Source organism: Anomalospiza imberbis, chromosome 2, assembly GCF_031753505.1.
Source record: "Anomalospiza imberbis isolate Cuckoo-Finch-1a 21T00152 chromosome 2, ASM3175350v1, whole genome shotgun sequence".
Classification (NCBI taxonomy): Eukaryota; Metazoa; Chordata; class Aves; order Passeriformes; family Viduidae; genus Anomalospiza; species Anomalospiza imberbis.
In genome coordinates this window covers 32,709,300-32,720,205 of record NC_089682.1, presented here as the reverse complement: position 1 = coordinate 32,720,205, position 10,906 = coordinate 32,709,300, and the positions used below count along the sequence as shown (strand labels likewise).

General features: G+C 39.3%; 1 long non-coding RNA gene across 2 annotated transcripts; it reads right to left on the bottom strand.

Moving 5' to 3' along the window:
- Nucleotides 1–3,297: 3,297 nt before the first annotated feature.
- On the bottom strand, nucleotides 3,298–10,417 carry LOC137468600 (uncharacterized). Of its 2 annotated transcripts, XR_010996049.1 has the most exons (5): nucleotides 10,348–10,417; nucleotides 8,539–8,580; nucleotides 6,864–7,493; nucleotides 5,997–6,627; nucleotides 3,298–3,689 (listed from the first exon to the last, which is right to left on the bottom strand). It is a non-coding gene; the product is annotated as an uncharacterized lncRNA (long non-coding RNA). The 2 variants fall into 2 exon arrangements; XR_010996048.1 differs by lacking the exon at nucleotides 3,298–3,689 and having other exon boundaries at nucleotides 5,070–6,627.
- Nucleotides 10,418–10,906: the final 489 nt, after the last annotated feature.

Below are 10,906 nucleotides of genomic sequence, written 5' to 3'. Positions count from 1 at the left end.
TGTACATAAATGTGCTTGATTCAGTGCTAGAATCAGAGGGAGAAAGGAAGAGTGTACAAGGCTGCTAGGTTTGGTTTTTTTTCTTCAGAGTGTATCTCTGTGCCAGTGCTGGTTCATGATCAAATCAGTGCTTTCATCCCCCAGGCTTAGATCAGGCTCAGGTGCAATGTGCTCTGGCTTAGAACTCTCTGCTCAGCCTGCAGTGGTGCCCTTAGAGCCAGAACACTCAGCAAACACAGGCCCAGGAATGCTCCCTTTCCATCAGCTGGGGAAATAATAACACTTCATTATCTTCTGCACACAGTGAACACACCAAAGTGACTCAGGGATAGCAGCACTGCTATTTTTGTCACTGGAGCAATGTGTGGCGTGACTCTGCTCTGACACCACCAACAAGGATGGACACCAAATTCCTCCTTGGAATTCCTCCTCCCTCTGCCAGATCACCAGATGATTTCCATTATTTCATTGATACCACTGCAGGGATCAAGACTAACAAAATCCTTTCTGATTTTATATTTCATAACAGTTTTTCAATACAGTATTTTCAAAGATTGCTCTTTATTTGGGATGTACAATGTAAGGTCTGGCAGGGCCAATAAGACACTGTTAAAAGCAGATGTACAGGAGCAGGACATTATCTACATGAGTTTCTGTGACATATTTCTTTAGGAAAATCAAAATCAGTCTGGGGTAAGCAAGACACGCTATTCTTACTCATTGTGATATCATATAATATAATACTGACTTCTAAATTGCACTAACTTCTTTCAGCACCATAAAATACATATACAAACAAGGTATTTCAGTGTATGAGACCACATTCATATGACTTCTGTAATTAAAAATATTCAACCAGTGTAGTTTTTTTCATTTGTGCCAGTCTCAACAAAATGCTAAAAAAACTCCCAACATTTGCTTGCAGTCTTTCACAGAGAAAATAAGAACATTCCTATAATGTTCAATGGAAGCATTTTTAGAAACTTGCTTTTTGTGAAACATTCCAAATGAAAAAAAAATGAGTTTCTAATCAGCTGTAATGGTAATTGCAGTGCTAAAGCAGAATTCACTCCAGACACAAAGAACATGCAGAAACAAGCAGCATATTTGGATCAGTCAGTGGATCAAATTCGGAATTGTGGTGTAAGCAAGAGCTTGTTAATATTACTGAGAAAGGAACCAGAAGATAGCAGGGCAAGAGAGACAAATAAATGAGAACTCAGAAGGACATGGCAGATTGCCAGTAAGAGAGGAAGTAGAAATTCAAGTTTACATAAGGGCAAAAAAATGAATGAAGATCAAAAGCAAAAAATTCCCCAAGCTGTCCTAAAGGTGATATGCTGAAAAGTTTTTCTTGTTTTAACAAAAAAGAGCCACAACGACAACAATTTTCCTCTGGGAAGCACAAAAACCAGACATTAAGAAGACCTGGGGGAAAACAGGAAAGACTTAACATATTCCTTGATTTAGAACCTCATAAACCAAATAATAAAGACTGTAATTAGGATAATTCCACTCTTCTCTTCAGACCTAATGCTTATTAAGATGCTCCTGCTAAGCAGAAGTGCCACCAAGTCCCTGCTTTTTAGAGATGAGCAGAAAAACCAAATACATCTCCTGTGCACGTGGGCACAATCCTCACTATCTTCAGTTCAAATGACACAGCTAAGATACATCAAGAAATATAATTAACAGGGGAATCATGGGCATGAGATGGCAGCTGGGGAGGTGGCTGCAGCATCTGCGTCCTTTCCTGAGCCTCCTGGAGGTCTCAGAGTGTGGGGGATTTCAGGCTCACCAGGCACCTTCAGCCCACAGCTTACAAATGAGATTGGGTTCCTTTTCAATCCTTTTCTGTAGATTTCTCTCCCCAACACCCAACAACCATTTAGCATGTTCAGTTTGTCAGCCAGATCTGGGTTTTTATCCTTTGAGAAATGGTGAAATTTCCTGCCAAGTGTGGCAATTCCTGTTCCCATCAAGTGCAAGCGCAGCTCAGCTTCCATCATCCCTTGCCATTCAGAGGCTGGGAGGACACATTGTTTTCTGTTTTGCTCTCCATCCATCTCAGACAAGAAGTATTAGCAGGAAGATTGTTCCTTTGAGGTTAGAAGTCCATACAGAACAGTCCTGTACCCTGCAGAGCAGTCAGGACATAACTTTGAACACAAATACCAGCTGTCTCTGAAATAGCTCCTTAACATCAAGTCCATCAGTGTTCAAATACCTTGAGAGATTTTTATGTTTATCAACTTGAAATTCAAGCCTTCTTTAACAAAAAATATTCTTATCTGGTCTTTATATACCGATCAGCAGGGAAAACATCAGGGAAAAATCCCTCTCTTCCTAAACAAGCAGCACTAAATCAATTGAATTTGCATCTCAGAGATGTTTGAAGACAAAATAACATCAAGAAAATATTACATCACAACATAGAAATGGATACAAATTATGACATCATTACTTTAAAATATGCCTACAGAGAAAGACTAAAAATCTCTAGCCTTGACTGTGTAATAAACCCCAAGTATGTCAATTTTTGTCTTTCAGATTCCAAGAATTATATGGCTGGAAAATTGTACCTAATAAAATGTATAACTCAGCTAATTAATATCGTTGCTCATAAATTCTCACAGAACTCACCCAGCAATCACAGTAAGTGCTGTAAGTGTAGGGTGAACAATCTTTCTATAAATCCATACCTGCCAAAGTGGGGTAAAATACATTTAAGTGAAAATTTTAACTGGGGAACTATTGCATCGTTTATATTAACACATGTAAAAATGTATTCCCAGAAGAATACTCTCACATTGCCTCATCATAGACTGTAAAGTTCTGTGCTGTGTTTATTTGCAGGAGGAAAACACAAAATGCCAACAGGAAATCCCACATCCAAGGGGGAAAAATGCATATTTAACAGAGGAATTCTGCATCCTCAAATTACAGCTGAACCCAGTACTATGATACACTCTTCAAGAACCTATATTTTTTCAAGGAGTTGTACACAAAATCCTCAAATAGAATATTGGAAGGCCTGAGACTGCTCAAACTGTGCAGCACAGAAGATTGTGAACACTTGCTGTTGACACTGTACCAAGCACACAGCCATGAAAGCTGAAATTAAGCATGTCTTGGCCTGCTCAGATTAGCTATTTATTTTTTTTTTATAGTTTATATTTGAAATCCTGTTTGAAATGGAGCTTGAGGAAGGATGCCTTTGTACAACCTTCAATAAAGAAATATCCACATCAGAGACAAAATTGTAATTGAGCTCCTTTCTAGTAATCTATACAAAGAGGCAGAGGTCTAAAGGAAAACACAGATCAAATGTCTTAGAAGTGGAAAATAACTGCAGACAAAAACAAAATCAAAAGAGACTACAAAGTTAGGTGAGCATAGAAGTGTAATAAAAATCTGCTATGAATATATGGTTTATGAATAAAATAATGATTTATTAGAGCTTGAATACTTCTTTAGTTTTTTTAATAAGATCACACTGTGGTTTTCTAGGTCATCCACCCTTTTCTAATCTCATGCTCTGGATGTTAAAAGGATTCAAATATCAACTACAAAATACAGCAGAAAAGTTCTCAAGGTTTTTCTGTTTTGACCAACAGCCCAAGAAGGAGGGTTCTTAAATAAACCCACATTTTACTGATCAGGGTCAGAGATAGAGTGCCTTGAAATTTCTGTGGAAAGCAAGAAAAAAATCAATTTACTATGTAGTTGAGTACATTATAATAAGAAAAACAAAAATGCCCAGCTCCAGGAGACAGATTAATCTGATCCTACATTTCATCACCAGTAAACAGAAATGACACCAAGTCCCTGTTTTAGATGACCAGAAAAACCTTCCCCTTGTCCAGCTCTATCTGCAAACTCAGCTTGAGCCTTGCAACTGAACCAGGCATGAAAAACTGTGTAGGAACAACTTCTGGTGGGAGCTGAACTTGTTTAAAGACGTGAGCTGCCTTAGCATGAACATTTAATTTTAGGAAGGGTGGAGACAGGTAGCAAGGGCTCAGTGTCTGTCCCTACACACGGATGAGCTTGTGACACAGGAGAAATGGAATGAACAAGAGTGGTAGGCAATGGAACAATGGGTGGGAACTTCCCCAGGCAAGCCTGAGCACCTCTGTGTCAGATTTATGCTCTCCAGAGGGCTGTGGCAAACACCAGGGCCCACAGCCAGCTCTTACTCCCACTAATGACATTTTTAGAAGGTGAAGACCTCATTGAATCCATTGATGTTAACCCATGGGGCTCCATTTTCTCTGTGCTGCTCAGTGAATTAGGCAGGCAAGTGCTATTAATGAGAGCAGGAGATGTGTATATCCAGTTTCTGACTCTTGGGGTTGCTAGCACACCCCATAATTTGAGAGAATTATGTCTTAAAGGCTAAGCTATCATAGGGAAATCACTCGTGATGAAACAATGCTTGCGTGGTGGAAAAAGCTTTGTTCTAATGTGGAATGGATTATTTTAACATGGACTTTCAATCAAATTTTGGATGAAAATCTCACACTTTGAAATACCTAATTTAAAATAAGGTCTTATATCTCAGCTGCTCTGGAATACAGAAATGAGGAGGCCCATTCCTGTGAAGTGCCTGTCTCAATTCTTTTTGTCTGGAATGTGCTGCCTTAGTTAATTAAAAAAAAAAAAAAACTAAGACATGGACATTTAGGTTTTTTAAGTGATTATAATGATTAAGAGTAGGATTTCTGTGCTGCATTTTGCAAGAAGAGGTGGGTACCCATAAAAATCCAAGTGACCTACCACCAATGCCATTATTTTAAGTGACATCTCTGTGCATATTTTCTGAGGTTGCATCAAGACAGATGAGGGCCCTTTGTGCCCTTCTGACAGTGATGGCAATCATTAAAGATTTACCAGGGTCATTAAAGTGAGAAATAGCAGCAATGCAAAGCTGGATATCACCATCCCATGTGGATTCCACTGAAGTGCAAAGAAAGCCAGCACAGAATAGGCCAAGATCCTGCACTGCCACCTTAACCTCATTTTACAGAAGAAAAGGGGAAAAAAAAATCACCAGCCTGTCTAAAACACGAGAGAAGCACATTTCACTTGTAGGGAGGCCGTGCCAGTAAAGGGCACAATATTTCCCTCCTTGTTAAAGCATCTGGCAGCCCAGCCAAGCTTGGGCACTCTTCCACAGCTCCTGCCTTCCTCTCACTGCTCTTTCCTCTGAGCACAGACCAAATTTTTGCTGTTCATTATGGGCTGTTCAAATCCAATGTTGAAGCAACATCCCACCATACCTTTGAAATTTAGTCCTTATGAAGGCACTATTTTTAGCAGAGATCAAAAGAATGCAAAGAAACAAAGAGCTGCATATTTAATCAGCTTTAACGTGTTTAACTACAAGCCTGATGACTCAGAAGGCTCACACCTTGCCAGAGCAGCTATATGTAAATTATTCTAAGGTAAAAAAATAAGGAAAATTTCTAAAATCATTATCGCACATGTGTTCCATTATTATGATACCTTGTGAACTGACATCACAAAAACTGCTGGGGAAAAAAAAAAAAGGTACAAAAAAAGAGAATCTAACCTTGCTTTGATTCTCTTGTTCATTCTATCAAATGAAACAGGAAAGCATTCTCCTGCGGAAATCAGTCACTGCTCTTGTTTTAATCCCCCCACTTTGATTTCCTGAGCAGCTCAGATTAAAGATAGACCTTTCTCCTGGGTGTGATATGGTGCCTGTGGGCAGAGCAGGCAGCACAAAGCCCTTTGTCTGCCAGGGCTGTGCTGAGCAGCCAACCCTCATCCCAGGGACAGTGCCAGGCTGCTCTGTGCTGCTGGAAAAATGTTCCCTGTCAGTCACCTGAAAAATGAAACAACGCACAACTCTGGGAAGGGGGCAAAAATAATCATGGGTTAAAAATAAACACTGCGGAGATCGCTCTGGGTGTGCAAGTACACACTCATGCACACCTACATTTGTGAAAAAAAAAAGGAATAATACACACCAGCTCTGAATGCTCCACTTGAGCCAATTCCATGTGAACACTCTCCTGCATTATGGATGTTGGGTTTGCTGAAGCTGTGGCACTCTGGAGCTCAAAGTCCCTTTCAAGATAACTTTTGCCAGTCATGCACATCCCAGTGAAAACAAAAAAAACAAACCCAAACACTTCATGCTCCTATCTCCTCACACCTGATACATGGTCCTTCAGAGTCAGACATAATCATCACATGATGCACAAGGCTGAACATGTTTTAAACATCTGTTTGACATGCTGCAATCAATCGCAGCACAGCTGATAGTGCTGATAGCTGGTGCACAGTGGCAATGCCTCCCCAGGCCTGTGCAGTGCTGAGATAAATGAGTTTCCCAGGTCACTGGAGGCACTCACTCCACCTCCTGCCTCATGATACTTCCAAGGAGCATGTTATCTCAGGGTAACACATGTCTGCTGCTACCTGGCTCTTTAATTACTGTACACAAAATTCCAAATCAGAGTAATTGGCATCTCAAGGCACCGCCGTGCGCTGCACGGTCCCCCTGATTGTAAGTGAGCAACTGATGCAGCAAACAGAACGACCTTGATAGAGATTTCTCCCCAAAACTGATGGCATCTCATGACTTTAAAACACAACCTGATGAAGAAAACAATAGAATTACTGTAATTACATTTTAAGCTCAAAAATTTGCAACAGTTGGCAATTTGTTTTTAATATGCAATTTCTCTGTACAAAAGGTGGTTTTGGGGAAATCTAATCAGGATCTCTCAAAATACTTTCTTTAGGTTATTTCCCAGCCACAGTGAATGTCTTAATCATTCTTAGAGATAACGTTGCAGTTTATATAAGAAAACACAAACATTCACACTAACTTGAGGTAGGGGAGACCCAGTCTTGAGTCTCCAGTGGAACCACCACACAGAGACACAAGTTTGCACCTGAATATCTGCTCTCTGGTGTTTGAACAGCTAAGATACCCAGCATCTTCTAGAGACACCCAACTGGTTGTACTTTTCTTTTAGGGGAAACCTGGTCTTGGAGTTGAGATGCGTTTCCTGCTAACCAAACCCATTCTGACAAGCAATAGATCCCTGTTCAGTTGCTGTTATCTGTTACTCCACAAACAATTAAGGAGCAGTCACCTCACTATCCATGTGCTTCCAAGTATCTCAGAAAAAAAAATTCAGTAACTCAGTCATATCAGATTTTCACTGATTTTTTTAAACACTCAAATATTGGGAAATATCCAGACACATGCATTTACTATAAATCAGGAACTTTGTGAGCAAATGAGGAACTTCATTGAAACAGAAGGCTTCATATCTCTGTGCTGTTCTGAACTATGGCTGCACCACCAGCTCTCTTCTGACCCTGAGAGCAATTGGTCCTGACTTGTCATGGGATGAAAATACATCACTTAAATTGCTTGATATTTGGGATGGCAATCCATTATCCAGGCTGCTTGATACACAGCATACCAGATAATATCTTACTATAGCTCACTAAAGGAAGATACGTTATTAAAAAATGTAAAAAAAAAAAAAATAATAATTTAAAATAATTTAAAAATATATATTGAGCCCTACAGAATCAATAAAGGTGACTTATTGCAGTCCCCTAGCCAAGAGCAGGTTCATTAATACCTAACCCCAACCAGAGAGATGTTTGTGCAACCCAGTCTTTTACATAATCAAAACTGCCTTAGCATAAATGAGGAACCAAGACACAGCGACTTTTATAAATAAACAAAGGGACTAAAAGGTTAAGAAAGTGGCAACAACACCAATTAGCTCTTAAAATGCAATAGTCACAATTTTTTTTTTTCCTAGAATCACATTATCTTCTAGAGGCACATGACCCCTTCTAATCAATTATTTATTAATACATGCAACTGGAATTCTGATCTTGTTCCTACTTGGACAGTGTCTTTCAAGACATCTAAACCAACCAGGACTTCTCTAAAAATTGCTCTTCTCCTTAATACTTCCCTTTTTTTTTTTTTTTTTTTTTTTTTGTTGATATCTCCATATGTAATTAAAAGGAATTTATGAAGATACCCAGTCCTACAAACTGGAATTTATTTAGTGTCCATCTACCTTTACAAGTTGAACTGCCTAAAAGGGAAAGATTTTTTGACAACCAGGGTTGAGACAAACTAAAACAGCTGAATCAAAATTAAACTGGCTTCTCACAATTTTCTTGTGCCAACCAACGTTTCTGAGGTCCTCATATCTATGCTGAAGGCATTTTAGGGGTTTTCCTTTGGCCTACAGTCTGCCTGCCTGAACATCCCCACTGTTCCCATGGCTCTGAGATGGTTTAAAAAGACAATTACACTAATTTCTAATGAGCAGTTAATTTCCCCTTTAAAGGTAGGTAGTTATAATAAAGAGACTGTTTGTAGGAGCACACTCACACACCAAAAAACAGCCAAGCCAACCCAACCAACCCCAAACATACAAACAAAAAGCCATCAAACCCACATCCTTTTCTCTCTTGGATGGATATTTTTCAGCTCTAAAAGGTGTTGCCACAACTCTTGCCCACCTGTGATTTTTCAGTGTTGCTTTCCATTATGATCCTTCTCAGCTGCAAGAAAGGAGAAGAATTATGAGCTCTTTCACAAAGGATTTAGTTTTATTTTACTCAGGATGAGAAATTAAGGATGCCCTGACTGACAGCATGTGGTTTCTATTTCTGTTTGTAAGCAGCCTTACAATAGTAGGTCAAAAGGATTAGAGGAAGGTCACTGTTACTGTTTCTAGAGAAAACCAGGAATTGTAGGTTCCCTTCAATATTCTTGCTTTCCAAGGAAAGTGGAAATCTTTAGATGACAGGGTTTTTCAAACACCTGCTCTTATTCACTTTTTCTTTAGTAATTGAAGTAAAGGAGAGAGCTGTGGGATTATTTACTTTTTTTTTCACTGTCATCTACTACAAAATAAGCATTGTACATAGAAGAAAAAAGTTAACTTGCTGTCTGATATAGGCCCTGAATTTTTTTTGTAACTACAAAGAACAGAAACAATAATATCAGTACAACACACATACTATTCAAGGCATGGAGACGATATAATATCTCTGAGCAACATCACAAATATCACAAAAGAACTAAAAGTTCTCTGCAGTTCAGTATTTTCATTTTCTAGCTTCTCACAACAGACTGATCTTGCTGCTCAGCAGCACCATAGGTGGAAAAAACTGCTCAATTCAAGTGGTTTTACATCAGTTATTGATTTATTGACAACTTGCAAATAACTGGAAATATTTTATCTGTCTAGTCAGATCAATTCCAACAACAGAGCAGGTGAAACCAGTATTTTGGGCAATTGAGAAAAGTTAATTTGTGCTCAGAAACATCCAGTCTTCATACGGCTCTGTCATTTCTTTTCAAGATGAGGTCTTTTTCCAGAGTCTCCCTGCAATTCCCTGGATTTTGTTTAATTCAGCTGATGATTAACTCCCTGTTCAGCGTGATGGGTGTTCAGTGTGAGTGGAGAAACTGCATCCTCTACACAGCAGAGCAAATGGGGCCCATGTGAATTTTCTGAATTGCACAGTGCAAGCCTCACTCTATTAGGAGCTATTTCTCCTTCCAGAAACTTTTTTTTTGAATACTGTAATGCTCCAGTTGCTTTTAATGGTTGAAAAATCATGTTCCCCTGAGTGAGAAGATAAGCTGAGAGGATTTTTAATTAAAGCTCACTCTTTCTCATCTTTATCCCAAAAGTCTGTTTCGTGCTACAAGCCAATCATTCCCTGACTCAATCATTCCAGATGTCTCACAGGCTACCTGGGTGCTCTCTTTCATAAAAAACAAGGTTGCACATCCCAGACACCTCCTGAATGCAACTAAACAAACACATTTGTGCCAAAATGACATCGTTGCTCTGCTGCATGGAAAGGATGCAGCACATTTCAGAGTGAAATTTCAGCCAAAGTACTGCTCCAGCACGGACATTCCAGCTGGAAAGGGCTGAAGGGTAGGAGTGCCCCCTGCCATGCCAAGCAGCATAAGATGCTTCCAGCAGGCTCCAAAATATCAGGTAGACATCCTCTAGTTCTTGGCCCTGGGATGGTTTGACCGTGGAAGTGCATATTTGCAGAAGGAAGGGGTGAAATGGAAGAGAAATTCCAGGGATATTAAAGAGAATAATGAATGGGAATGGACTTTTACCTGGATACTTCATAACAATGCAAACTTCCTAAAGAATCAGTGCTTGTCCAGGGACGTCACTGAAGTTGCTTAAGGCATGGAATTTACCCCAGAGGCCTGGAATATCACTGGCCAGAACTAAACCAAAATTAACAATTGGCAGGCCAAAACCAATGCCAAAGAATTAACCCAATACTGACCCAACCCCAATATTCTGCTTCCAAAGGCAGAGGTGCTCTGCTCCTCAGTGAAAGCTGCACTATCTTTTTTGTACAGATTCCATGGATGCATTTGGCTGTACCCACAGCTGTAGCAACAAAAAAAAAAAAAAGAAAAAAAAAGTGAGTAAAAGTCATGAGAAAATCTAGAAATTCACTTACTGTTGCCTTTAATGGCAGTATGTGGTATGTAAATAACCTACTTATGTAGGGTTTTACATGAAAATAACTGAAGAAGCAAAAATGTTATAAAAAGAACCAGCTAAAGCCTAGACAAAGTAGGTCTGTGTACTTAAGCTGAATACTTAAATATGGTGAACTGAGCTGTTTTTATTTGCCTTTTCCTCAGTCTGTGTTTATATCATGGGATTTTTGGAGATGAGGAAGATACCAAGGCATTGGGGGGACAATTTTCACAGCTTTTCTCCCTCTCCCATTTCTAATCCATGTTTTGTTTAGATAATGTTTTGTGCAGATAATGTTTGGCTTAAATTGACTGGGGGTTTTAATTATTATTTTTACCACAACCTTGTTTATGCTG